The sequence below is a fragment of the Muntiacus reevesi genome, chromosome 5, assembly GCF_963930625.1.
Source record: "Muntiacus reevesi chromosome 5, mMunRee1.1, whole genome shotgun sequence".
In the NCBI taxonomy this organism is placed as follows: Eukaryota; Metazoa; Chordata; class Mammalia; order Artiodactyla; family Cervidae; genus Muntiacus; species Muntiacus reevesi.
This window is the reverse complement of record NC_089253.1, coordinates 51,221,170-51,249,070: the sequence shown is the minus strand read 5'-3', so window position 1 is coordinate 51,249,070 and position 27,901 is coordinate 51,221,170. Positions and strand designations below refer to the sequence as shown.

The following is a 27,901-nucleotide window of genomic DNA, read 5'->3' as shown; positions in this document are numbered from 1 at the left end:
GATCTAACTACTACTTATTTGTAGTAGGAAAAAAAATTGAGGATAGAAGAAACAACATTAAAAGCAGGCAGTCAGTCAAATCCAGAATGTAGGAAATTCTACAGTACCTTGGGTGCACCATTACTGCTAAAGTGGAAGACTGTTTACAAACACTTAAAAAAACATTACCCTAATACAATGGATGGACCTTGTTCAAGTCTTGTTTCAAAAAAGCCATCTGCAAAAGTGTCATTTTTTCCTAAACAATCAAGAAATTCTGAATTATGTACTAGGTTTTAGATACTATTAAGAAGCTATTAATGGTAGTCGAAAGGCACTGTGTTAACTTTTTAAAAACTGCTAAGAGGCAAATTTGACCTTGGAGTACAAATTGAAGCAAGGCAACGGCTAACAAGAGTTTTGCCAAGAGAACACACTGGTCATAGCAAAACCCTCTTCCAACAACACAAGAGACAATTCTACACATGGACATCACCAGATATCAATACCACATCAGACTGATTATAGTCTCTGCAGCTGAAGATGGAGACCTTCTATGTAGTCAACAATAACAAGGCCTGGTGGCTCTGATCATCAACTTCTTATTGCAAAATTCAGACTCAAATTGAAGTAGGGAAAATCACTAAGCCATTCAGGTATGACCTAAATCAAATCCCTTATGATTATACAGTGGAAATGTCAAATAGATTTGAGAGATCAGATCTGGTAGACAGAGTGCCTGAAGAACTACGGATGGAGGTTGGTAACATTGTACAGGAGACGGTGAGCAAGACCATACCCAAGAAAAAGAAATGCAAGAAGGTAAAGTGATTGTCAGAGGAGGTCTTACAAACAGCTGAGAAAAGAAGAGAAGCGAAAGGCAAAGGAGAAAAGGAAAGATTTACCCAACTGAATGTACAGTTCCGGAGAAGAGCAAGGAGATAAGAAAGTTTTCCTCAGTGATCAATGCGAATAGAGGAAAACAATAGAGTGGGAAAGACTAGAGATCTCTTCAAGAAAATTAGAGATACCAAGGGAACATTTCATGCAAAGATGGCACAATAAAGGACAGAAACGGCAGGGTCCTAACAGAAGCAGAAGATATTAAAAAGAGGTGGAAAGAATACACAGAAGAACTGTACAAAAAAGGTTTTAATGACCCAGATAACCACGATGGTGTGGTCACGCATCTAGAGTCAGACATCCTGGACTGTGAAGAAAAGGGGGCCTTAGGAAGCATTACTATAAACAAAGCTAGTAGAGGTGATGGAATTCCAGCTGAGTTACTTTAAATCCTAAAAGATGATGCTGTTAAAGTATTGCAGTCAATATGCCAGCAAATTTGGAAAACTCAGCAGTGGCCACAGGACTGGAAAAGGTCCGTTTTCATTCCAATCCCAAAGAAAGGCAAAGAATGTTCCAATTACCATACAATTGCACTCATTTCACACACGCACAAGATTATGCTCAAAACCCTTCAAGCTAGGCTTCAGCAGTATGTGACCTTCTAGATGTACAAGCTGGATTTAGAAAAGATACAGGAACCAGAGATCAAGTTGCCAACATCTACTGGATCATAGAAAAAGTAAGGAAATTCAAAAAAACATATTTCTGCTTTATTGACTATGCTAAAGCCTCTGACTGTGTGGATCACAACAAACTGAAAAATTCTTCAAGAGATGAGAATACCAGACCACCTTATCTTTCTCCTGAGAAACCTGTAATCAGGATAAGAAGCAATAGTTAGAATCTTACACAGAACAATGGACTAGTTCAACACTAGGGAAGCAGTATGTCAAGGCTGTATACTGTCACCTTGCTTATTTAACTTCTAGGCCAAGCACATGATGCAAAATGCCTGGCTGAATGACTCACAAGCTGGAATCAAGAAATACCAATAACCTCAGATATGCACGTAACACCACCCAGTAGCAGAAAGTGAAGAGGAACTAAAGAGCCTCTTGATGAAGGTGAAAGAGTATGAAAAATGTTGGCTTAAAAGTCAACATTAAAAACTAAGATCATGGCATCTGGTCCCGTCACTTCATAGCAAATAGATGGGGAAAAAGAGGAAACAGCGACAGATTACATTTTCCTGGGCTCCAAAATCACTGTTGTTGGTGACTGCAGCCATGAAATTAAAAGACGTTTGCTCCTTGGAAGAATAGCTACGACGAACCTGCTGCTGCTGCTGCTGCTGCTAAGTCGCTTCAGTCATGCCCGACTCTGTGTTACCCCATAGACGGCAGCCCACCAGGCTCCCCCGTCCCAGGGTTTCTCCAGGCAAGAAAACTAGAGTGGATTGCCATTTCCTTCTCCAATGACGAACCTAGACAGCATATTAAAAGACAGAGACATTATTCTGCTGACAACGTCAGTATAGTCAAAGGTATGGTTTTTCCAGCAGTCATATACGGATGTGAGAGCTGGACAAGAAAGAAAGCTGAGCACCAAAGCTTCTGAACTGTGGTGCTGGAGAAGACTTTTGAGAATCCCTTGGACAGCAAGGAGATCAAACCAGTCAATCTTAAAGAAAACCAATCCTGAATATTCATTGGAAGACAGATGCTGAAGCTGAAACTCCAATACTTTGGCCCCTGATGCAAAGAGCCAGACTCACTGGAAAAGGTGCTGATGCTGGGAAAGACTGAGGGCAGGAGGAGGAGGCAACAGAGGATGACATGGTTGGATAGCATCATCGACTCAATGGACATGAGTCTGAGCAAGTTTGGGAAGTAGTGAAGGACAGGGAATCCTGTCATGCTGTAATTCATGCAGTGGCAAAGAGTCAGACATGACTCGGTGACTGAAAAACAACAACTTAGTAAGAGCTACATCATGACATATTTAAAGGTAAATAAAATGACACAGCTGTGAAACTTTAAAATATTTCACTACAAAGGTGGGAAAAAAGAAAAAGCAATACTGAATTAAAACAATGGGTTTCAATTATCCCACTGAATGGTACACAGTAAATGTATGCTGTGTGTGCTCAGTCGTGTCTGACTCTATGCGACCCCATGGACTGTAGTCTCCAGACTACATGGGAGTATCCAGACAAGAATACTGAAGTAGGTTGCCATTTCCCATAAGAAATTACAAAAATCCCATGTGTTTGCCAATTGTAGCTTGAAAAAACTACTAATCTTGGTTTCTAGTAACCTCCTTAGTCAAGGCTTTTCTGACTCCCCAAAGGAAGGTGATGACAAAAGAGCACCTCTATTAAAATACCCACAATATTAATTTTATGCTTTTATGTGTGTCCCCTACTGAACTGAAATCATAGAGAGCAAGCACAGTCTTATATGTCTCTCAAGGATAATGGAAGAGTGATTTTTACCCTACACTTAGTCCAAGAGACTCTTATACCTGATCTTTGATCTCTACCTTTGAAGACAACTATAATTTAAAGACTAACTAAAATAAAAGTTTCTTGTCAGAAGTTAGCAAAACTAATCAGTGTTATCAATTCTTTGAAGTCCTGAAGTAAGTAAGTAAGTAAAGTCGCTCAGTTCTGTCCAACTCTTTGTGACCCCATGGACTGTAGCCTACCAGGCTCCTCCCATGGGATTTTCCAGGCAAGGGTACTGGAGTGGGTTGCCATTTCCTTCTCCATGAAGTCCTGAAAACCTCTACTAAACACTACTGTCTGATTCTCTTTCAGCTAGATACATGAAAATAAGAAAACCAACTTTTTTCTTTAGAAAAAAAAAAAACTACCATTCAGATATTGTTTTAGTTCTTATCAGGTCTGCAACACACCTAAAAAAAGTGAAGAGTGTAGCAAGAATACACTCCAGCACAGTTTGCAAAACAAACAATATGCTTTAGGAAACAACCAAAAAATCCCCTGAAGAAATTCTTGTGTGCAATACTCAAGTCCTTAAAAGAAAATATTATATGTACACTTTATGGAAAGCTTCCTTTGATGTTGCTACTGAAAAATTTAAGGTGCAGAATAATAGATACAAAATGACCTCACTGTTGTTTAAAAATAAGAATACATGTAGAAAAAGTCAGAAAGAACATAATATCCAGTAGTTAAGGGTAGCTAGCTTGAGGAGGGGACAGGTTAACAGACAGTTCATTTTACACACTTCTATACTGTGTGCCTTTCTTCAACAACAGGCAAGTAGTATTTTGATTTTTTAAAAAAACTATAAAAAATTGTGATCCTGACTATACTGTGAAACAAAATATTCTTAAGTAACTACTTCTAAACGAAATGAACTTTTCGTAGCAGAAATGTATAAGGAGTACGTGCATGAGTGTTAAGTCGCTTCAGTCGTCTTCGAATCTTTGCGACCCCATGGACAGTAGCCCACCAGGCTCCTCCGTCCATGGGACTCTCCAGGCAAGAGTACTGGAGTGGGTTGCCATGCCCTCCTCCAGGGGATCTTCCCAACCTAGGGATTCAAACTGCGACTCCTGCAATGCAGGCGGAGTCTTTACCGCTGAGCCACTGGGGAAGCCCAAGTAAGAGGGAGGAGACCAAACCCAAACTGAGATGTAGTAACACTTAATACCAAAAAGTACCAAGGACCTTTGATACTTGTTTCCCATGCTAACATCCCACGGCATGGAGGAGCTTCCTAAGAGAGCTTCCGAGATGAAGGGAAAGAGCAGCAGCATTTTCTCTGCGTGTCGCTTTATAACAGTGGTTTTCAAACTTGGAGGTGTACAAGAAACAAGGGAACGCGCTGATTAAAATACATCTTCCCGAGCTCCAACTCCTGATATTCTGTTAGGGGAAGTATGGGTGTGGCCCCCAAATGAGCAGTCTTCAAACGAGTACTCGAAGGCCTCTGAGACAGATGGTCCGTGGCCCTGAAAATCACTACCATAAAATCTTGAAGACACCGCAGTGTCATTCTCTCCTCCCTCTTTCCCGTCTTTCCTTCAAAGTGCCTCAGTCGTCCTCTCACTTTCCGTCCTATCGAGCACCATCCATCCCGACTTCCGGTCGGTAACCCGCCGGCGGACCTGTCCCTCGTCACTGCACTCCCACCGTCGTCCTCCGCGGATTCGCGTCGCATGGCGCTTACCCCACCAGCCCGGCCTCGCCCAGGCGACCTTCCGCACACCGCCACCCACTTCTCTGGCTCCTCCCGCCGGCCGCCCCTGCCCCGGGCCGCACACCTGGCCGCGCCGCTCCCACCTCCCGCCCCCCGCCCCCCGCTCCCGGCCTGCAGGCACCTCACCAACGAAACCCAAAAGCCACACCTCACGGCTGTTCCATGAGTCGCTTTCCGCCGAGCCCGGGGGTGAGGGGGCGTCACTCAACTGTCTCTAAGCTCTTAGCAGCATTTTGAAACGGCGAGTAGTGAGGGCGCAACTTCCGGCCTCCCCAACCCTTCGCCCAGAGGAGCTTCCGGTGAGGCCTCCGGAAACCATAGATGGGCCAACGGGAGGGCTAGAGAGCTAGAAGACTGAGCTGGCCCTACCATAGAGGAGATCCCAATCCGGGGAAAGAGAGTAGCAGGGCCTGGACGACTAAGACTTCTGAGGTTTCAAGAGATACCATTTGAGGAAATCGCAGGGTCTTATGCTATTTATAAACGTGTCCTGGGAGAGTTAAAAAAAAAAAAAAAACCCAGGGTGGGGGGAAAGCTAAAAGCACCATCGGAGACACCTTTTCAGCTCTTTAGAAAGCTGAAAAGCCACCCGCTCTGCTTCTCGGTGTTAGCTTATTCATTCTTACTCCCCAGACGTGGTGGAGCAGAAAAACAGCACACTTGTGTTGTCGCTAATTGGGCGAGGATAAGATTAGTATATACAGAGATCACTACAAAATATGTGGTGAATGTTAAAAGAGAAGCGCAAAGGACAATGAGGTGGAGCTTATTTGGATCACACAATCAAGTCGTCTAGCCTACTCTCTCACAACACAAAAGTGCCTTCAACAAACTTCTCAGGCACGCTGTCTTCAACCTCTGCGGGTGCCAAATGGCATGATCCCTCCCAAATACTTCATTTCGTTTATTGTAGGATGAGTCTAGATACTCGAGGAATTTTTGAGCTGAAATATGTTATTTTACCATCAATATTCTGCACTTTGGAGAAGACTAAGGCTTCTTTCTTTCTAATACTATTTTTTCTTTCCTTTTTTTTTTGCAGACAGCTACCATGTCCCATCTCTAACCTTTTGTTTTTCTGCTTGCTGAAAATCCCCTCAGAGCTTTCAACTACTTATCTGCTGTGGCTTCAAGAACCTGTTTGTCCTATTTAAAATGTGCCTCCCGGAACCAGATACACACCTATGCAAAATGAGGCAATGACATTTCTTTATTTGCACATTGCACCTTTTTCTGTTTCTGGCATCACCTCCAACTTAGGTGGAGATCCAGAGTTCTGTAAATGAGCTAAAGAATTAATTCCTTTTTCACCGTTGCTCCCAGAAAACTTTTCTAGGTGAACTGTTAACTATTTCTCCTCTCTTTTCCTGCAATTAATTTTAATTGAAAAAAAAAATCCCAAACAGAAATTTGTTTTGTATCTTTTAACTAGTACCTGGTTATTTTAGGGCCTCTCCTATTGTCTACTGGACTTTTTGGATTATGATCCTGTTACGCAATTCAGTTTAAGGTCCACAAGTATTTGTTGAACACCTACTATGTGCCAAGCACCAACTTAGAGGATTCTAAAACAAGTGACTCCTGGAGGTGCGTCAAAATGTGGTAAGTGCAATGAGAGCTGCAGGTGGCCTTGCCTGGAGAATCAGGAGGGATTAGCTCTTTCACTTTTGCATATTGTTGATTAACATATACAAATTATTTTCATTTAAAGCCTTGATAAATATGTTGAGTAGGGAATGATTAAGAATAGAGGCTTCCCTGGTGGCTCAGTGGTAAAAGAATCCACCTGCCAATACAGAAGACACAGATTCAATCCCTGGTCCAGGAAGACCCCACATGCTGCAGAACAACTAAGCCCATGTACCACAACTCTTGAGCCTGTGCTCTAGAGCCCACAAGCAGCAAGAACTGAGCCCATGTGCTGCAACCAATGAAGCCCACATGCGCTAGAGCCGGTGTCCCACATCAAGAGAAGGCTTGCAGTGAGCAGGCTGCAGACCACGACTAGAGAGGAGCTCCTGTTCTCCACAACTGGAGAAAACACCTGAACAGCAGTGAAGACCCAGCACAGCCAAAAATAAATTATTTTTTAAAAATAATAGAGCTTACCCCTCATAGTTGACTCTGATTCACGATTCCAGAGTTCCTCTTCCAGAGTTGTTCTTAAACCAATTATCCCACCTAACAGAGGTCAACATCTGGCAACATTTCCCAAGGAGTTCATAAAAAAAAATGACTTTCTATAATGAAAACAAATCATATCTATAGTATTTCTTTTACCAGCCAAGTAATCTTGCCAAAAAAGAAAACAAAATTGGTTTAACAAGATCATAACTGATTCAGTGATCCCCACTTCCTTCTCTAAGAACTGTGCTCACAAACCATTTATTTAACAAACAGGAAATCTGGGTTTAGTCTAACTATTCTAGAAACCAGAAAGTTCCACAGGTCTTTAGTTTCCCGATCTGTAATGTAAAATGAGTGAATTGAATAAATTTTCTAAGGCCTACTGCAGCTTTAAAGGAATTAAAAGCCAATGTTATTGGTCTATAGCCTTTCCGAAAAGCTGTAAGAAACTATTTCAGACATGCAAAAAAGTATAATGAAGCATATGACTCCTTTTCCCCATAATTCTTCATAGAGAACAATACATTACCTGTACAAAAAAGTCCTACATGTGGGACTCCCCTGATGATCCAGTGACTGACTCTGATCTCTCAATGCTGGGGCCCTGGATTTGATCCCTGGTTGGGGAACTAGTTCCCACATGCCACAACTAAGACCCTGTGCAGCTAAATAAATAGATAAAAATAAGTATTCTTAAAAGTTCCCCTTCAGTATATTCTCCGATGACATTTCCCTCCTTCAACTGAAGAGGGAACCATTATCCTGAGTTTGGTATTTACCTCTGCAGCCATTTAGTCTTTTAGGATTTATACCTCTATATATTCCTTTCAAATATTTTATACTTCAAATTTTAAAAAAATTTGTCTTCATGTTTACCTTTTTGTCTGTGTACTTTGTGTGTATTCTAATCTCCTTTTCTCATGAGGACATCAGTTCAGTTCAGTCACTCAGTCAGGTCTGACTCTTTGCAACCCCATGAACCGTGGCACGCCAGGCCTCCCTGTCCATCACAAACTCCTGGAGTCTACCCAAATCCATGTCCATCAAGTTGGTGATGCCATCCAACCATCTCATCCTCTGTGGTCCCCTTCTCCTCCTGCCCTCAATCCTTCCCAGCATCAGGGTCTTTTCAAATGAGACAGCTCTTTGCATCAGGTGGCCAAATATTGGAGTTTCAGCTTCAGCATCAGTCCTTCCAATGAACACCCAGGACTGATCTCCTTTAGGATGGACTGGCTGGATCTCCTTGCAGTTCAAGGGACTCTCAAGAGTCTTCAACAACACAGTTCAAAAGCGTCAATTCTTCGGCACTCAGTTTTCTTTATAGTCCAACTCTCACATCCACACATGACTACTGGAAAAACCATACCCTTGACTAGACGGACCTTTGCTGACAAAGTAATGTCTCTGCTTTTTAATATGTTGTCTAGGTTGGTCATAACTTTCCTTCCAAGAAGTAAGTGTCTTTTAATTTCATGGCTGCAATCACCATCTGCAGTGATTTTGGAGCCCAGAAAAATAAAGTCAGCCACTGTTTCCACTCTTTCCCCATCTATTTGCCATGAAGTGATGGGACCGGATGCCATGATCTTAGTTTTCTGAATGTTGAGCTTTAAGCCAACTTTTTGACTCTCTTCTTTCACTTTCGTCAAGAGGCTCTTTAGTTCTTCTTCACTTTCTGCCATAAGGGTGGTGTCATCTGCATATCTGAGGGTATTGATATTTCTCCCGGCAATCTTGATTCCAGCTTGTGCTTCCTCCAGCCCAGAGTTTCTCATGATGTACTCTGCATATAAGTTAAATAAGCAGGGTGACAATATACAGCCTTGACGTACTCCTTTCCCTATTTGGAACCAGTCTGTTGTTCCATGTCCAGTTCTAACAGTTGCTTCCTGACCTGCAAATCTAATGTGTATTCCTTGAGTGAGAAATTGGAACATTAATGAGCCAAAATTTAATAGTTCCCCATTACTTAGGGGATAGTTATTATTTCAAGTTAACTTAATATTGTCAGCTTTCTAAATTCTCTACGTCTCCCTCTACTCCAGTAAAATATATGTTAAGCCTTAAATTGAAGCATTATTTTCTTAGGTCAGTCTCCCAAGACAATAAAAGTAAAAGCAAAAATGAACAAGTGGGACCTAATTGAACTTACAAGCTTTTGCACAGCAAAGAATATCATGAAGAAAACAAATACATAGCCTACAGACCAGGAGAAAATATTTGCAACATGAGACTGACCAGGGATTCATTTCCAAAATTGTATACAAACAACTCACACAACTCAATAACAAAAAACCCAAACAACTCAATCTAAAAATGGACAGAAGACCCAAGTAGACACTTCTCCAAAGAAGATATATAGATAGGCAATAGGCACATGAAAAGACACTCAGCTTTGCTAATTATTAGAGAAATGCAATCAAAACAACATTGAGGTATACGCTTCACACCAGTCAAAAGGGCCATCATCAAAAAGTCGATAAATACTGAAGAGGGTTTGGAAGAAAGAGGACCCTCCTACATTGTTGGTGGGAATGTAAATTGGTGCGACCACTATAGAAGATACTATGGAGGGAGGTTCCTCAAAAAACTAAAAATAGAGTTGCCACTAACTCCAGGAGATAGTGAAGGACAGGGAAACCTGGCATGCTGCAGTCCATGGGGTCGCAAGGAGTCGGACATGACTGAGCAACAACAATGATCCAGCAATCTCACTCCTGGGTAGATATCCAGAGAAAACTATGATTTGAAAAGGTATATGCATCCCAATGTTCATAGCAGCACTATCTAGGATAGCCAAGATATAGAAGCAATCTTAATGTCCTTTAATAGATGAATGGATAAGAAGATGTGGTACACATATACAATGCAATACCACTCAGCCATAAAAAGAAAGAAAGAATGCCATTTGCAGCAACATGGATGGGCCTAGAGATTATCATACTCAGTGAAGTAAGTCGGAAAGAAAAAGACAAATATCATATACCATTTATATGTAGAAACTAAAATAAGACAAAATGAACTAATTTACAAAATGGAAACAGACTCACAGCCATAGAAAATATGGTTACCAAAGGGGAAGGAGAAGAGGAGGGATAAATTAGGAGTTTGGGATTAACAGTTGAAAACTTCTGTATGTAAAATAGACATACAGCAAGTTTCTACGGTATAGCACAGGGAAGTATAGTCAGTATCCTGTAATAAACCATAATGGAAAAGAACATGAAAAAGAACGCGTGTGTGTATCTGAATCACTTTGCTGTATACCAAAAACTAACACAACATTGTAAACCAAGTGTACTTCAATAAAAAAAAAATGTGTTAAACTTTATATATAGCGTGACTATAGTTAATAATACTGTCCTATATATTTGTATTGCTAAGAGAGTAATCTTGAAAGTTCTATTACAAAAAAAATTTTTTTTGTAACTATATGTGGTGACAGATGTTAACTAGATTTATTAGGGCAATCATTTTGCAGCATATACAAATATCAGATCATTAGGTTGTGCACCTGAAACAATGTAAAATGTCAATTTTACCTCAATAAAAATTAATTTTAAAAAATATGTTAAGCAGTTGTTGAAGGTTGGATAGTGTCAGAGAACCATACAAAGAACAGAATGATGGAGTCTGATCTTGTTATATTTTTATGTAATTTTGTGAATGCTTATTATATGTTAGATACTATTCTAAGCAATTTACATAAACAACCTTATTTAATTCTTGCAATCATTTTATTGTCCTGAGACAGAGAAATAATTTACTCTTGATCACACAGGGTAGTAAGGTTTCAAAAAGTGGCACCTAACTTCAGCACCCAGGCTTTACGGATCCTTTCAATTTTTGAAGGTACTTATATGCATCCTTTAGAAAGTTTCAAATTGGAATATAGTTGATATACAATATTATATTAGTTTCAGATGAACAGCATTGTGATTCAATGTTTTTAGATACTGCTGTTGAAAGTTATTACAAAGTAATGGCTGTAATTTTCTGTACTGTACAATATATCTTTGTTGCTTAATTTTTAAATTTGCAATATAGCCTAACTATTTTACAGTTATTCCCAAATTGTGTTCTTTTACATGATTATTAATGGCTGCATATCATTCTTAATAGGATAATTTAAATAACCATTTATGTCACTTACAGGCTTTTCCCAGTTAAAATGCCTTGATGTTCTTTTCTCTCTTGTAATCAAGTCTTTTTGCACATCCATGATTATTTCTTTAGGACAAATTCCTCAGAGTGGAATTGCTGGACCAGGGCAATCACTTAAAGCAGTCGGAATTAAGGGAAAGCAACGTCAGCGAAGGAAAACCCTTCGATGTCCCGCTCTAAGCCCCACCGAGGGTTAACTCTCCATGCCAGCCGTGTGGCAGAGGGCAGCGCTCAGAGTACTGGCGGCTGTGGAAGAGAAGAGCCTCCGATGCCAAGATCGATAAACTGTCTCACCGCTGGCATGTTCAGCTTTCCCCTCCTGGCTTCCTGGGGTTTCTGACCGGAAGGTCACTGGGGCTGACCTACTCCAGGGTTTGTGTCACGTGAAACTGTGACTCGGACCCCAGGAAGGGACCTGCGGGACAATCCCACCATCCTTCTGCGGGGTCCTTTCTGCCGCTCCACACCACACAGTTCAGTCCGACAGCTTCAGAGCAGCGTGTCTGTCTTCTCTCTTAGATTCGTTCTTCGGTGGTTTTTTTTTCTTTTTTTTTGTCGGGTACGTTTTAGATACTCACCCTTTTATCGAGTGTAATAAATCTTATGTCACTACAGCTCTTCAAAAGTGGCCTACGTCACCGTTCTGTTCATCCTAGACTTGTCAGAGAGATTACCTAATTATTATTATTATTACCTGATAGTGGTTATTGGGCACATAAGAGTCTCGCAATCCTGAGTTAACCGGCAATGCTGGTGAAAAGTATACGATGTGCGCTCTGTTTTTTCCGGCGCACGAACCCAGCGCTTCATCGGGTTTACCACAGTTTCACAAAATGCCGGCGGCGGAGGCGGGTGCGCCGCGCTCGTCATCCTCAAGTAAGACACCGCAGAAGCAGGGCTTGCTCGTGAGAGCCCGGATAGCTCAGTCGGTAGAGCATCAGACTTTTAATCTGAGGGTCCAGGGTTCAAGTCCCTGTTCGGGCGCTTTGGTTTTAACCTTCGGTTTTGTTTTCTTCCCCAATTCTTAGAAATCTAAAGGAAAAAAAGTCTTCCCGGACAGGACATCACCGTGCAAAACCTCCGCACACACCAAGAAACTGAATAACGTTTTCCGTAGCCGCTTTTCTTTCTTCCCTGACTGTACGTTTATCTATCATACTCCGAAATCAATGAAAAATAAAATTGATACGACTTAAGGTATAAGTAGAGTTAGCAACTAAACAAACCTTGGAATTTTCGAAAAATCAGAAGGCGCCCGAACAGGGACTTGAACCCTGGACCCTCAGATTAAAAGTCTGATGCTCTACCGACTGAGCTATCCGGGCTCTCTTGTAGAATGTTTTCTTTTCCGTTTACTTGATAATATTCTAATAAATTGACTCTCAAATCTAAATTTTAGTTATTATTTTTTCCAGTAAGATGAGAAAACACAAACATTCATTTTTCTGCTTTTCTCCATTTACTTAATACATGTTTTCTTCAAGTTCCTTCATATTTCATGTCTGATGAATTTCCAATAATCACTAAGTTCTCTAAAATTAGGTGGTAGTAAATTACAGAAAAATGGGCAACGGAGAAGAACATTAAAACTTCAGACAGCTGCAGCCTCTTGTTACTACACTTCTGTCTTCAGTATACTGCTTCCCAGGGCCTCTTAATATCGGTTATATTCTGCTGAACCAGCTTTCAGTGTTTTCCCCATGATTTTAATGAACAATAGGACCTTTTAATTTTAGTTACATTCTACTAAGCCAGACTAGAGGATTTTCCCCGTATTTTTAAAGAACAGTGTATTTCCATTCACTTGATGATAAGCTGTTAAATAGGCATTCCTTAGCACAAAAGAAGGAAAGATACATTTGACTCATAAATAGAGGAGCTAATATAGGAAAAGAGAAGTGACTGTGGAAAGGTGGATCTGAATACAGATTGAGAGAAAGGGAGCTTAGACCTTTAATTTAGATTTTGATTGAATTTTTCCCTTTCTCCCTCTTCCAGACAAGTTGCAGTTTTCAAATCAGACTCCCAAGGTGAATCTTTCTAAAGCAGTATTAGTGTGTACCAGTGAAAGCAACATAAATTATTAAGAATAAAAATCTCCAGATCAGCCTGGCTTTTCCTAAAATCAACTTCATCAACCATGACACATAGGGTGAGGAAAACAGGATTATGAAATTTCAAGACTGATAAGGGGGTGCGTTTTTGTTTCTGGGAACCTGAGACTTCTGACACAGTGAACAAAATTGCCCAGCCTCAGTTGTAGGAGTTTGTTTCCTACAATTGCTGATTCTTTAAACACAAAGGCCAACAAACTGTGTGATCCTAAACAGGCCTGAGTTTCCACATCTACAAAATGAGGGAAATTGATTAGATGACCTGTAAGACACTTTCTAAATCTAAAATTTTTACCACTCTCATTACGTTTTCTGCGGGGAATAAGATTAGAAGGAAGGCTCAAAATGCAACAGGAAGGAATAATGTAATTGTACAAACATTTATTGATCATCTGTTGATATTATGGTTTAGGTTCTGTGATGAAAGTCAGAGATATATAGGACCTGGCTCCTGTTCACAGTCTAGCAAAGAAGGCAGACAGTTAAGCAATTAATTTTATCAAAGTAATAAATGCAGTAATAAGAATTCAAGTACAAGAAGAGCAGGAGATGAGAATGGACAGAAAGGATGTACAAAATGAGGGCAAGGGGTCCTTGAGTTTTCAGCAAGGAAAACAGAATCAGAGTTAAGTTTCAACAAGTTAACTGTCAGAGGTATGCAGAGGAAACTCTAGTGAGCCAGACAGACATTTATCTATTCAGATATTTCTTGAGCACTCATGTGTGAAATAAGGAAAAACTTTTTGCTCTGTTTGAATGAGATGTGAAAATGTATTATACCTAACTTCTATTTTTTTTTTTTTAAGGACGGGAAATGGTAGCTGTCCAGTGTCCCTAAAGAAGAAAAAATAAAGTTTTTTTTTTCCCTGCCCAATGGCTTCGTTCGTTACATCGTATTGCCTTTCCTCCAGGATAATAAACCAGCTGTTTAAATAGACTAACTCATAACTTGCTTATTGAGCACCTACTATTTCCACAGCAACGAGATAGGCACAGTGGGAAGGAAAACAGTAAGTCTGGAAGGAAAATGAGAAATGAAAATTGTGTTTTAGGGATGGTGAATAAATTAATCTGGCTGTAATAAAGGGAGGTAGACAGGAAAAGTGTGGGATTGGAGACAGCTGACGGGATTTATTTCAGGCTAGACAAAAATAATTTTATCACATAGGCAACAGCAAAGTTTGAAAGTCAAATTGAAAGTTTGACCTGTTAACATTGTAAAGTCCCATCTGAAGTAGCATGAACTGAATCTGCTTTTTCTATATTGGGTTACAAAATACCATCAGTAGAGCTTTCTCCTTTTTAAGCATGAAATCTTCCTGGAGTGCTACCAAGTTTCTCACTCACAGTGACTGTTGAACTTAATTCTACCACTGGAGGGCAATCTAAACTCACAGATTCTAGATTTGTGGGCCAAACCCTCCCCGCACCCACCCTTCTCAAAGTGAAATTTCCCCGCTAATTATTAAACACATTCTCTGCTCTTCTACTCATCAGACTCATCGGTCTTTGAAAATTTCCATCAACTCTGTCAGAGCTAGAAAGTTGTGGAGGAAGAAATGGGTGCCCAAACCAATGCCTAATGTACCTACTCAGAGACCCGGTGCTTCACCATCACTGTAGAGTCTTTGAGTTGAGACCATTATAAGGTGCAGAGATACATGGTACAGAGGAGTTGTTCTGAAGTTTCCTTTTGTGATTTTGGCCCAATAACTCCAAACTGAGAGCAGCCTGGGTTTCTGGTGGGGCTCTTCAAGCTCTCTCCCACCACCCTCCTCTCTATGACAGAAAGGCTAACAACTCAAGAAACCCCTCTAGCATCCAGAATTCCCTGACTTCTTGTCAATCCAAAAGGCATTTCCAGTCCTGCCCTCCTGAATGTCTCGGCCACACTTGTGTTTCCATCCCTCTTTCCTGACACTTTCTCTCCTCCTCCCTTCTGACACTCTGGCGTCTCAGTTCTTACTCCCGTTCAGGCCTCTTCCTTCCTATATTTGTCCACTTGGGTGATGTCACATATGTAACTTCGTTTATCATCTATGAATGGAAGAGTCCAAAACTGAAACCACTTGTCCATGCCTTTACTTTCAATTTAGTTTCATAAATCTAGAGTCTACTAGACACCCCCACCTGAACATTCCAGAGACACTGCAAGTCCAAATTTAATTTAACGTCCAAAATCAGAGTCATGATTGCGCCCCCAATACCCGGGCCCTGTCTTGCTACGTCCCTCACTTAGCAAATGGCACCACCTGCCCGCAATTCCTAAGGCATCAGGTGGGGAGTAGTTCTGTCCTATTCCCCCTCACTGATGATCCCTAAATCAGTACAGTACCAAGTATTATTGACTTGACTGCCTGACTCTCTTGTATCTGTCCTTCTCTCCCATCCTACCCTTCTGTCCCTGCTTCGAGATTCTCTGCCCTTGCACCCTGAATGCAGCCATGGCCTCCCCTGAGTTCCCAGCCAGTACTCCTAAGTGTGCAAATGGCACACTCCAGTTTGAAGAGTTTCCACTTCTTGGCTTGACAGTCGAAGGAAGGGAGTGAGCGATTCTCTAAATGAGGAGAGAAGAGGGGAAGGGAGAGGGAGGGAAAGCAGCTGAGAGGGAAGGGGAAACACCTGGAGGAAACTTTGTTGAGTGTGGCAGCCAGCCCACAGTGATCCCAAAGAGAAGGAGCCCAAGGAAGAAATGTCCAGACCTCTTTGACCTCCCTCCTCCTGCTCTTCTGAGGAGGCTCCCCACTGGCCCACCCCTTCTAGGAGACCAGAGGGCCCAGAGTGGGTCTGCAGGGGCAAAGGGAAGACATGCAGTATGTATTGCAAATCCTCCGTAATAGGCCACATCACCTATGACATCACTCCCAGTGTACTCCCTGGGTTCTCTGTTGCCTACAGGGCTAAACCTAAACTTTTTGACATGCCTGGTTTCTCTTATAACGCAGAATTTTCTCCATACCAAGATGCATTAAAAAGACTTTAATGTGATCCTCAGCCCAGCAACGCAGGCAGGCCTATCTCCTGTTAGCTCTTCACTCCAGCAACACTGGACCGCTGACAGCCCCATACTACTCTGTTCTTTCAGGCTTCTGAGCTTAACTTGATGACAGGCACACAGCAAGCTGTCATAAATTTGTATTGTGATCAAGCAGTGAATGAGTGAATGAACGCATGTTTGGATTCCCCGAGGCTCTTGAGCATTAGGAATAGCATCATACATACGTTATGTGTACAGAACATAGACATGTACAGAATAGGCTGTGGTCATCAAAATGGTCCATTGCATTCTTTCCTTTGATCTTCACAACAGGCCTGAGTGGGAAGCCAACCTGATAGAACTATTGATGCCAAGAGGGTGAAGTGGACTACCCAAGGGCACAGTGCAGTGAGTAGAAAACAAACATAAGCCTTTGTCCCTTCTTTCAGGAGCTTCTCCCCCCATTGTCTCACTCAAGGTTGCCTGCAATTAATGGTTCTTTGCACTGGCCCAGATTTCACCTTATATGAGAACAAAACAATATCCCAAGTGAAGTCACTCAGTCGTGTCCAGCTCTTTGCAACCCCATGAACTGTAGCCTACCAGGCTTCTCCATCCATGGGATTTTCCAGGCAAGAACCTCCAAATCATGATCTCACTTTTTACATTGCTTTCTCCCTCTACTTAGGACTTCATCTGGTTATTCAAATTTCCTTCCCCAAAAGAGTTATCCTCCTTTGAGCTCTAAAGTCTTCCATTTCTATAAGCCTATGAATCTAAGACATGTTGGATATCTTGAAGTTTCATATTAATATGGAAATTTTAAAACGCCCCTTGTCTTTTTTAAAAGGCCTGACACCCTTAAAAAAAACCCCACAAAACTCCAGTGAACCCCAAATAGACTGTAAGAGTAGCATTTTAACAAACATATCTTTGGGACCAGAGAAGGTACGGGTTTGCAGATGTTTCCCTGAGAACCCTGGCAAGGGAGTCCTGGGCCTCTGACCTCAGGATGGGAGTACTGAGCCCTAGATACCTAAAGGGGACGGCAGGGGAGGGATGCTGAGAACCAGGTGCTGATCGTAGTCTGGCAAGGAAGAAAGGAGGAGGACCCTGGTGGAGAGCAAGATTCAAGTTTTGAGGAAAATGTACTTTGAGATCAGAGAGTTTCGTTATTATGCAAAGCAAATGCAAATGAGGGGCGGGCCAACTATGGGTTTGTTTGGGTGGAGCCCTTCGGAAAATTCTAGAGACCACTGCTCAAACAAAGGTACTGAGTCAAAATTTTAAAACATAACGTAATGTATAAAAGATTTTCCCCTTGCGCTGGTTGCGCTAGAGGATCAACCACCACCCTTCCCCCTCAGGGTGTAGACTGCTATTTAACGGGGCTCGGGTCACACAACCCACAAGGGCGAACCGAAAAACCAATGAAGCAGAAAAGTGCAAAAGGCAGAGACAGCTTCCCCCCGCCGTCTCCTCCGCCCTCAAGGTAGGGACTCTCTAGGGCATCGCTCTGTTAATGATGGGGGGGAAATTCCACCCACCAATACCCGAACCTCAAAACTCTGTCATTTCCAGTAGAATGATCTGGCATTCTTCTGGCACACAGCCAAAGGGTCCCAGCAGGGGAAGCCATCTGCAAACACCCTCACACGAGTGGGGAGTGAAGATCTCGGCCCCTGGTTCCCGAAGCACGACTCGACGCCTTGCTTTTTCCTCCCCGCGCGCAAAGGCCGGGGAGGCGGGGAGCCGAGCGGGAGGGGCGGGCGGCCGGGCTCGAGGCCCGCCCTCCTCCGCGCTACGGGCGCTGCGGGCTGGGGCCGCGGCCTGCGGCTGGACGCCCTGCCCGCATCCGGCCGAGCCTCCGCCGCGGTGCAGTGCGCGGGGTCTCCGGGAGATGGCTTCCCCGCGCTAGCCCGCCGTTGCACCTATTGTCTCTCCGGGGCCAGTCGGACCCCGCGGACTCGCGCACGCCCTCCGCTTAGCCGACTCCCCAGCCGGTCCTCGCGCACCTTCTGCCTCCCCGCTGCCCGGGGCCCGCCGCCCGCCGCCCGCCGCCCGCCGCGTGCTGCCCGGGAGGGAGCGGCCGGGAGGAGGCGGTGCGCGGCCGGAGCCGCCCGGAGCCGGCAGCCCGGGTCTCCGAGTGCACGACCGCAGGAAACCGCAGTGGGCGCAGGTAAGGCGCGCACCCGGCCGGGCGCCCCGGCCCGCGCCTGCGGATCACCCGCCGAGTGGGGCGGACGGAGGTCGGGGAATCTCCCTGCAGCATGGCAGCGGCGAGGTGCAACAATGGAAGGAGCCGAGGGTTCCCGGGGCGCGGGCCGCGGGGGCGGTGGGCGCCGGGCTCCGGGCCCCGCACCCGAGCGGGCGGCCCAGCCGCCTCCCCGCTCCTGGGGGCTCCGAGCGTCTTGGACCCCGGGCGCCCTCTTCCTCACCCCTTTCCCTCTGAACACACTTCCTGGCTCCCAGTGGCAAGGCGCCCTGAATCAGCCAATGGTTTTGGTGTTTTGGTTTGTTGAAGATGAGAAAATAAAAGGCAAAACCTGCCCTGGAGTGAGAGTGGTGGGGTGATGCTTTCTCTTGCAGTAGGTGAAAAGTCAGCATCTAGCCTAGGGAATATATATAGATATACATTTTTATGCGGACAGATAGGAAAATTGGCTTCTGCCTTATAAGGATACTGCAGCAAAAGGGGAAAGCTTAGGAGAGGGAGAGGGGCCTTCATGCCGGAGTTCCCGGTCCTTGGCTCCCCCGGCCTGTACTTGTCTCTGGTTTTCAGCTCCCGACAGCGGTGGCTTTGATGTAGGGGAGCAATCGCAGCAGCAGGAAGCCCAGGGGAGCCTGCCAAGCCCGCGTGGGGTGGGGTGGGAAGCCCAGGGGCTCGGCAGGCTCCCAGGTTGTGAAAAGAGGTTACTAACGTGAGAGGTTAGCGCACACGCCCTGGTTGGCCGCGGGGCGCGTGTGAAAACCCTGCCATTGCTCGCGCTCTTCGGGCCGACCTCCTTTCTCTTGGTCTCCACCCCTTTGTGGGGTCTTTGTGGCTTCCCAGTCCCTCCAGCCTGGCTGCGATGGAATCTCTATTGTCTCTGCTGCCCTGATGTTTTTTTTCTCGGTTCTTTTAGAGAATTTTGTACCCTGGGTGGCTGGTCCCAGCGTGGCACTAGCTTCCTTAGCACACAACTACCCAGGCTTCCAGAAGTGGGCCAACATGCCCCTCCTTCTCTGTCTAAACTACCTGACTCTGTGGGTTGTGGCCAAGCAGATGTAAGTAATTTGCACTGAATTCCAACCCTGTATCAGCCGCTGAATGAAAACTTACTTTCTTGCCACACAAGGCCTCAGGAAGATACTGGAAGAGAAATGGTCCAGGGGGTGGCAAACCTGATCCACATATACTCCTCCCTCCCGGACTCCAGCTGTGCATCCCAGGACAGAGAAGTTATGAGGCTTCAGAATTGCAGCTCCTCCAGAGCCTGGCGGTCCCCTCTGGGGTTGCGTCCATGGAAAAATTAAGTCGAGGCACATTTTATAGCCCTGCCTGGCAGCCAGCGTCTGAAGAGGTGGTGGCTCAGAGCCGGAGCCCTGGACTAAAGCTGTGGCTGCTTCCCCTTTGGCCTTTGGGCAAGCCCAAGGTTTGACTTCCGCAACTCTGAATTTACTGCTGAGTGTGCATGGGTGTGTGTGTCTGAATCTGACCAAACTCTCAGCCCTGGCCAGAAGGGAGCGAGTCAGTCCATTTCCCTCTTCCTGGAAAGATCAGTGAGGGAGGCTCCATTTATCTGGATCCTCAGGCTTTTCCCTGGAGTGCTCCTTTGGATTGTGTAGTGACCTAGAATACCTGCAGCCTTGGCCAGGATGTAACGATGCTTTAGCAGATACCCCACGTTCTTGTGGGCCTTAGGTCTCCTCTGTCTGGTTTCTCCACCCCACCTAGGCCTGACATTTTGCAAATATCTCACGTGTGTGGTCATTCAACCTGAACAGTCCTGCTGGCCAACAGGAATAAAAATGAGGGAACTCTTTTCCCTTTGGGGGTTTGTAACTGGCCATAAACTTCAGGCTGCTCATGTTCCCAGGATGTGAACTTGGGTGTGATAGTGTGGAGTAGTAGAGAAACAGTGGGTGGGTTCAGTGTCAGGAGGCCTGGCTTCCTAGCTGTGTGAGTATGAACAACTCATGAACCTAAGACTCAGTTTGTATATCCAAAAAATGAGGGAAAATACCTTTGGCTCATAGGATTGTTTTAAGGATGAAAAACACTGCTTACCGTGAACTGAATAAAATCATGTATGCAAAAGCACTCTGAAAACTGCAGAGTGCTGTACAAAAGTAGGTTATACATCCTGAGTTTAGTTTCACTAACGAGGAAGGGAAAGCTGGTGGGGATGGGGGGTGGGGGGAGGAAAGGGATATGAAATAGAGAATGTTCTGGAAACTTTCTTTTCTGGCTAAGGGAAAGTAATGTGACAATGCCCAGGTAACTTTTCTTTGGGTATTTCTCTTTAAATAGGGTTACTAGAATGGGAACTGAGAGAGAAGGAAAGTCTACTTAATGATATTTCTAGGGAATCAGGGGGATATATACACCCCCAAAGGCTGATTGCTGTCTATAGTTATGGTAGTACTTAGCTGGCAAATAATATTGTAGCTGACACTTACTGATGTCAGCTGGCTAGTCAAAGACAGAGGAGAGATTCGAAGCAGGCATTCCTTCTCCAGACCCTGTGCTCATAACTTGGTTGCCCCTCTCAGGGAGATGTTGGGTCCTGGGAAAGGAGCAGCAGAGTTACAGTATTCATTCATACTGGATTCCTTGATTTGAATGCTGGTGAGATGTTACCAGACTGGGACATACTTTAGATAACTCACTTCTCAAGAACAGAGATCCTGGGGGACAAACTTCCTCCACCCAGTCCTAGTCCAGCAAGCACCTCCTTAATTCTTGCATTTCCTAGGATCACATATAGTTTTAGAATTGGAAAGTCATTTCTCTGCAAGGAAATGACTCTTCCAGGGTCACATGAACTTGTTCCACAGATCATTTTACTACCAATGAAAGGACCTATCTTTCAGCACTTTGGAATGTACCTATCAGTTGATCCTATCATTGCTGGGAAATTCTCTTCTCTCAGAATATTGGTGATGGAATTCACTGTCCTCAAATCTCCATAGTGTTAAAGAGATTAATGACACAGAACACCTTTTGAGCTCTGGGGAAGAAGCCCACAAGGTATGGAGGAGGAAGAGGAGAGCAGTCCCAATAGTCTTGGGGCAGAGTATAGAATCTGTGACAAGGGATCTTTAGCAATTCGTCCTCCCTCTTCTTGAGAACTTCTTGTGGGAAGTCTCACCTAGCAGAGGCTCCATAGTGTTTCAACGAGAGACCAAAAATCATTTGCCTCTTTGGAAACTTTTTTCCTTCCTCCTTAACGTTCGCACCTGCCACTCTCCTTTCTTGAAAACATTGTTCAACACTCTTCATCCTGGACCTTTCTCTGCTAACCTCAGCCAACCCTAGTGCGAGACTAGTTTCCCGGGTGGTGGCTTCTCTTCTCCTTGATGTTTCTTCCACTGTGTTTTATGCCTCATTCCAAATCTCGGCCCGTGGATCCTGTCTTAGAGGTTAGCTTCTATTTCTGCATCCTGCCCACCATCGAGGTGGGTGCCAGTCCTGAGAGCTGCTCACACACTCTGGTCCCCAGGCCCACCAGGAAAAAGCTTGCATGGGGGCATCCTCTATGCTTTTGAACTGTGGTGTTGGAAAAGACTCTTGAGAGTCCCTTGGAGATCCAACCAGTCCCTCCTAAAGGAGATCAGTCCTGGGTGTTCATTGGAAGGACTGATGTTGAAGCTGAAACTCCAATACTTTGGCCACCTGATGTGAAGAGCTGACTCATTGGAAAAGCCCCTGATGCTGGGAAAGATTGAGGGCAGGAGGAGAAAGGGGTGACAGAGGATGAGATGCTTGGATGGCATCATCGAGTCGATGGACATGGGTTTGGGGGGACTCCGGGAGTTGGTGATGGACAGGGAGGCCTGGCGTGCTGTGGTTCATGGGGTCGCAAAGAGTCAGATGCGACTGAGCTGAACTGGAGGCATCCTCTCCTGCCACGTTTTTCTCTCTCTTTATCTTCATCTACTTACTACTGTTGACAGCAAACCAGAAGGCACAGAGTGAGGGGAAAGGAATAGAGAGCCAAGGAGATTCCATTTTGAGGAAATAGTACAGTTTGCCTTGCCAGGTAAAGACAGATATGAGCTCTTCTCATCTCAGGTCCAAATTAACCTAGAACCCAGATTGGAGTGATTGATGGTGCCCGGCCACTGTTGAGACACCTCTGAGGGCCCCACGTTTCTGAAAGCAGAGTGTCTGCCCCATTCCTGACTTGTCACGCTCCTGTGTCTTCCAAAGGGTAAAAGAAGTTAAAGTACGAGGAGCACTGGAGGCCTCATTTAATTCTGACCCAAAGTGGAGAGATTGTTAGAAAGTTGGACATTATGGGCACCTGGGAAAAGGCAACTATATTTTCCCCAAAAATATAACTAGGATGTCAGATTTACACTTTCGAATTCAGCAAGACAGATTTTTTTTCTTTTTTTTAATTAATAGAAAAGATGGATATAGCTCCCTGACAAGAGATTTTGAAAGAGTGGCTCCAAAGGGTTGTCAGTTCAATTTTGGTGATGCTATTGTAGATGGTCCCAACAAGGAAGGCAAAAAGGAGCCATTTGAGAAAAAGTTCAAATACCAAGCAAGGCATAATAAAAATAATAATAAATAAAATAATAAATAAAAAATAAATAAAAATAATAAAAATACCAAGCAAAGCGTGATAAAAAAGAATAGCCACCAGCACTGAGTGTCTGTCTTCCTGTAGCTTTTCAAACCTTAATTCCAACCCCCACTGCCATCCTTGGAGGAAATAGATGATGAAATTGTCCCATCCTCCTTTGCAGATGAGAGAACTGAGGTTCAGCTTAGTTTAGATTCAAACCAAGATTAAGGTTGTACAACTAATAAGAAAAGAGCCAGAGTCTGAATGTAGGTCAGGATACCTCTAGGACCCGGGTTCTTTCTCTGCTGCACTGGAGGGACCTGTGGGGAAAAAATGTCAATGAGGCCCAGGTTCTCAATGAAATGGGGCTTCCTCAAGAGTCAGGTGACAGCGGCAAGTGTTCTTCTTAAAGTCGTCTGTGGGTGAAGACGTGATCACAGAGGGAAGAAAGCTTGTCAGTTACTGTTTAAAAAGAGCTCATCTGTTCATTCACAGATGTTTTTTGAGTGCATACTAATGACTTTAGGTGCTTTCAGTGTCTAGCACATACAGCCTTCCAGAACTTACTGCTGGGTGGAGAACATAGACAAGTGAGTAGGCTATAGTATGGGGTGCTTAAAGAATTCGTAAATGAGGCATTTAGGGTGGTCAGAATTCCTGGTGGAAATGAAATGTTAGCTGAGATCTGAACAATGAGTCGGCATTGGGGCGGAATGGGGAGTGAAACAAGTGCTGAAAGAGGTAAAGGAGGTGTAGTTTAATTTGGCCAGAACCATTGGAGGAGCTTGCATTTTGTCTTTTATTCATCCATCACCCATTATGCATTGAATGCACATGGTGAACCTGAGTGCACAACAGGGAAGAAGACAGACAAAATGAATTACCGGGAGTACTATCTGAGGCATGGCAAGGACTCAGCAGACGGTGGTGCTCAGTTATTTTATCATCTTACAGTAGCAGGTTTGTGCTAAACCCTCAGAATATAAACTTTGAGTTCAGCATGGTCCCTGATCTTGGGGCAACCACACTGTACTCCAAAAAACTCAACTGAACAGGTGAACTTTATGTAGGGGGTAATTCTGTAAGGTCAATATGAGTCAGTTGTCCTATGGTTGCCCCAAGGCAGCATTTCTTAAAAAAGTATAGAAACCAAGACTAGAGTACTTAATATCTGGGGGGACACTTGAATTCTGAGAACCTAATAAATGCTATTGGGTATCAACCTAGAAAAATCAATTACAATTTTGCCTTCCTCATCAGCTTCAGAATCCCTGATACTACAACGGGGAAAGTGATAATTCTTCTCTAGGTTGGTCAGAGCACCCTCAGAACACAGTGTTTAACAGCTCTGTCCCGTGTGTAAAGCGTAGTATTGAGCATTGTGGGGAAGACAAAGACAAATAGGAGGTAATTTTTTCCTTAAGATTAATGGGCTTATATTTATAAAGAGCTTTGTAGTTATAAACCGTGTACATGGATGTTTGTTGTTGTTGTTTTTAGTCGCTAAGTCGCGTCTGACTCTTGCGACCCCATGGACTCTAGGATTTCCCAGGCATGAATACTGGAATGGGTTGCCATTTCCCAGTCCAGGGGATCTTCCTGACCAAGGGATCGAACCCACGTCTCCTGTATTAGCAGGCGGATTCTTTACCTTTGCGCCACCAGGGAAGCCCCACCTACATGGATAAGTTATTTTTAGTCTAATCACCAGTGGGGTAATACAAAACAATATAAATACAGTGGGATGCATTAAAATTTTTACAGACATTTGAAAGAGAGCAAAGTCACTTTCCGTCATAGGAGATAAAAAGAAGGCTCTAACATAAAAGCAGGTCGGGCAAGCCAGAGTGCTCCAGAGGGCAGGCGCATGAGCGAAGGAGTGTTCAGAGGGCGCTCACACGAGGGAAGGAGTGCTCCAGACGGCGCTGGTGCGAGGGACGGAGTGCTCCAGAGGGCGCTGGCGCGAGTGAAGGAGTGCTCCAGACGGCGCTGGTGCGAGGGACGGAGTGCTCCAGAGGGCGCTGGCGCGAGTGAAGGAGTGTTCCAGAGGGCGCTCGCGTGGGCGCAGGAGTTTTCCAGAGGGCTCTCGCGTGGGAGGAGTGCTCCGGAGGGCGCTGGCGTGAGCGAAGGAGGTTTCCAGAGGGCACTTGCGTGAGCGCAGGAGTGCTCCAGAGGGCACTCGCGTGGGAGGAGTGCTCCAGAGGGCACTGGCGTGAGCGAAGGAGTGCTTGCTCCAGAGGGTGCACTCATGAGCGAAGGAGTGTTCCAGAGGGTGCTGGCGTGAGCGAAGGAGTGCTCCAGAGGGCATTCGTGTGAGGGAAGGAGTGCTCGCTCCAGAGGGCGCTCGCCTGAGCGAAGGAGTGCTCCAGAGGCCGCTCGCGTGAGCGAAGGAGTGCTCCAGAGGGCGCTCGCCTGAGCGAAGGAGTGCTCCAGAGGCCGCTCGCGTGAGCGAAGGGGTGTTCCAGAGGGCGTTCGCTTGAGGGAAGGAGTGCTCTAGAGTGCTCGCATGAGTGACAGTTTGTAGGAGAGCGTGGGGTCCTGGAGAATGGCTAATGACCATCAGCGCTTTGGGGGGCATGCAGGGGACTGGGCTGGGACTCGGTGTGGGGAGTCGAGTACCTGATAAGGAAGGGGAGAGACAGAGTTTCTCACTGGACGCATGACCTGACCAGAGCTCCAGGATTCCCTGGCACAGGAGTATACCAGAATAGTCACCAATATCAGCTTGAACATTTGGTAAAATGTGATATTCCTAGGTCTTCATAACAGAATGGGAAAAAGACCTCAAACAATTTTGGCCTCAAACAAGATTCAGTTTAGCTTTTACTTATTTATTTTAAATTTTATTTTTTTATTTGCTTATTGACGTATAATTGATTCATAACAATTTGATTCTGTCTCTTTTACTACTTGGGTGACCTTAGGTGAATTACTCAATTCCTTTCCTGTTTTCATAAAGTAAGGATAATAATATGCACATTTAAGGATTGTTATAAGGATGAAGCAAGACGATACCTGGCACAGAATGCCAGATAGGGTGGGGGTGGGGAAAAGGTCTGTTTCCTTCCTTCTGTTTCTTTGATGCTTATATTCACTCATTGAGGCTAGGGTCACACTTGGGTATCGGCTGTTGCCTTAGTGTGCTAGAGTCCTTGAAGAGTAACTGCTAACCTTATTCACTGGCTGTGACCCTCATGGCATAGTCAGTCACCAGGTTAGTAACAAGCGTCAGATTGTTACACAACTGTTAGATTGATTAGTGCCCATAACTTAGGGAGATGGTAATAACCATTTCTTTAGGAGTCCTATGTTACAGGAGTGTGTAGAAGCTGTCAGGTCCTGAAGGAGGACATGGCAACCCACTCTAGTACTCTTGCCTGGAGAATCCCATGGACAGAGGAGCCTGGCAGGCTAGAGTCCGTAGGGTCGCACATAATCGGACATGACTAAAACGACTTAGCATGCAAACATGCACGCACATATTCACTTAGCCTTCCTCTCTGTCAACCTGTAGTACAACCCCCCCACCCCCCGCAACCTTCGCTTTGTTTTCACCGGAATAAAGTGTGATACCCTCACTCCAGGCAGGATAGGGGACATAATCTTGGGGTACTAATTTGACAGATTTGTAAAGATGTTTACATGCATTGCAGTGGTGTTTCAGCAAGGTAGCTGTGGATGGTTAGCTCCATTGTGCTTCCACATGTGGTCACGTTCTGGCTTCTCTCTTCCAGCTGCAGGCATGCCGCTAATCCCTGCTGAGAACAGCCTCTGACTGTTGCTGCCCTATTCTAGACCCTGGGCGAGGGGCATGTGGGCACGGGCCCCATGACGGGGGGGGGGGGCTGGTGGGATGTGCGTGCCTCGCTGAGCCGGGTGGGCAGCTGAGTCCCTGTGCTGGTGTCGCCTTGGCCTCTGTCTCCCTTGGATCTTCCCGTGCAGGGTGGGACATTGGGGATGGAAAAAGGCATTAGGGTGTGTGCAGAGCAACACTGAAGTGGACAGGACTCCTCATCTACCCCCCACCCCCAGGTTACTTCGTACGTAGGAAAGACATCTTCACCCCTCCACATGCAGAGATGCAGAGTGGTTATTGTAACACCACCTGAGACAAAGGTGTTGTTCTTGTGCCCCCATCCTAATGTCATGTCAGTACACAGCATCAGAATGTTTAGGAAACACTCAGAGCGTGAAAGAAGTAAGACCAGTTTGAAACAGCTGGCCGGGGAAGGCTTCTGAGGATCTTGAGCTGGGGTGGAGAGAGGAGAGAGAAAGTAGGAGGAAAAGCGCCTCCAGCTGCACTCATGGCTTTTGAGGCCCTAAGGCTCAAGTGGGACCAGGAGGATCCTGGGCACTGGAGCTGCCACCACTGTGACAGGGGTAGGTAGGGGGTGACCGGGTGGAGGGGAGTCCCAGCTGGGATCCCCTGCGATCGGGCACCGTCAGGACCTCTGCCCACTTCCCAGCGCCCTCCCTGGTGTCCCCGTCCCTGTGGTCTGGGAATTCTGAACACTGGGAGGCCGTCTAGGGGAGGATCTCATCTCCCAGTTCCCTCTTAGGGCCCCGCATCCCTAGTGGGGTTTCCCCTTTGACCTTGGTGAGAGAGAACCCTTGGTCTCCTCCTGGGTTTGGTGTCGTTGGCTGATCCAGGGCAGGATATCCTTCCGGTCTGCTACCAGGAAG

The 27,901-nt window shown here is 45.0% G+C and overlaps 2 protein-coding genes and 3 non-coding genes across 10 annotated transcripts in view; 3 read left to right on the top strand and 2 right to left on the bottom strand.

The window, feature by feature from the left end:
- Positions 1 to 7,214, bottom strand: part of MDM4 (MDM4 regulator of p53) — a 49,958-nt gene extending 42,744 nt beyond the window's left edge. Inside the window, exon 1 of one of the 4 annotated variants that reach the window (XM_065938223.1) lies at positions 7,164 to 7,214. The gene's annotated coding sequence lies outside the window, so the exon portion shown is untranslated. Of the gene's footprint in view, positions 1 to 5,202; positions 5,328 to 7,163 lie in introns of those variants that run through there. The other 3 variants (XM_065938219.1, XM_065938220.1, XM_065938221.1) reach the window with 3 other exon arrangements.
- A 5,045-nt stretch (positions 7,215 to 12,259) lies between these two features.
- TRNAK-UUU (transfer RNA lysine (anticodon UUU)) lies at positions 12,260 to 12,332 on the top strand. The gene has a single exon. It is a non-coding gene; the product is annotated as a tRNA-Lys (tRNA).
- Positions 12,333 to 12,600: 268 nt separating this feature from the next.
- Positions 12,601 to 12,673, bottom strand: TRNAK-UUU (transfer RNA lysine (anticodon UUU)). Its single transcript has one exon. It is a non-coding gene; the product is annotated as a tRNA-Lys (tRNA).
- A 5,626-nt stretch (positions 12,674 to 18,299) lies between these two features.
- PIK3C2B (phosphatidylinositol-4-phosphate 3-kinase catalytic subunit type 2 beta) overlaps positions 18,300 to 27,901 on the top strand; it is a 65,589-nt gene continuing 55,987 nt past the window's right edge. The window contains exon 1 of one of the 3 annotated variants that reach the window (XM_065938218.1): positions 18,300 to 18,618. The gene's annotated coding sequence lies outside the window, so the exon portion shown is untranslated. The remainder of the gene's footprint in view (positions 18,619 to 27,901) is intronic. The other 2 variants (XM_065938214.1, XM_065938213.1) reach the window with 2 other exon arrangements.
- Positions 26,316 to 26,445, top strand: LOC136170123 (small nucleolar RNA SNORA3/SNORA45 family). The gene has a single exon (XR_010663567.1). It is a non-coding gene; the product is annotated as a small nucleolar RNA SNORA3/SNORA45 family (small nucleolar RNA).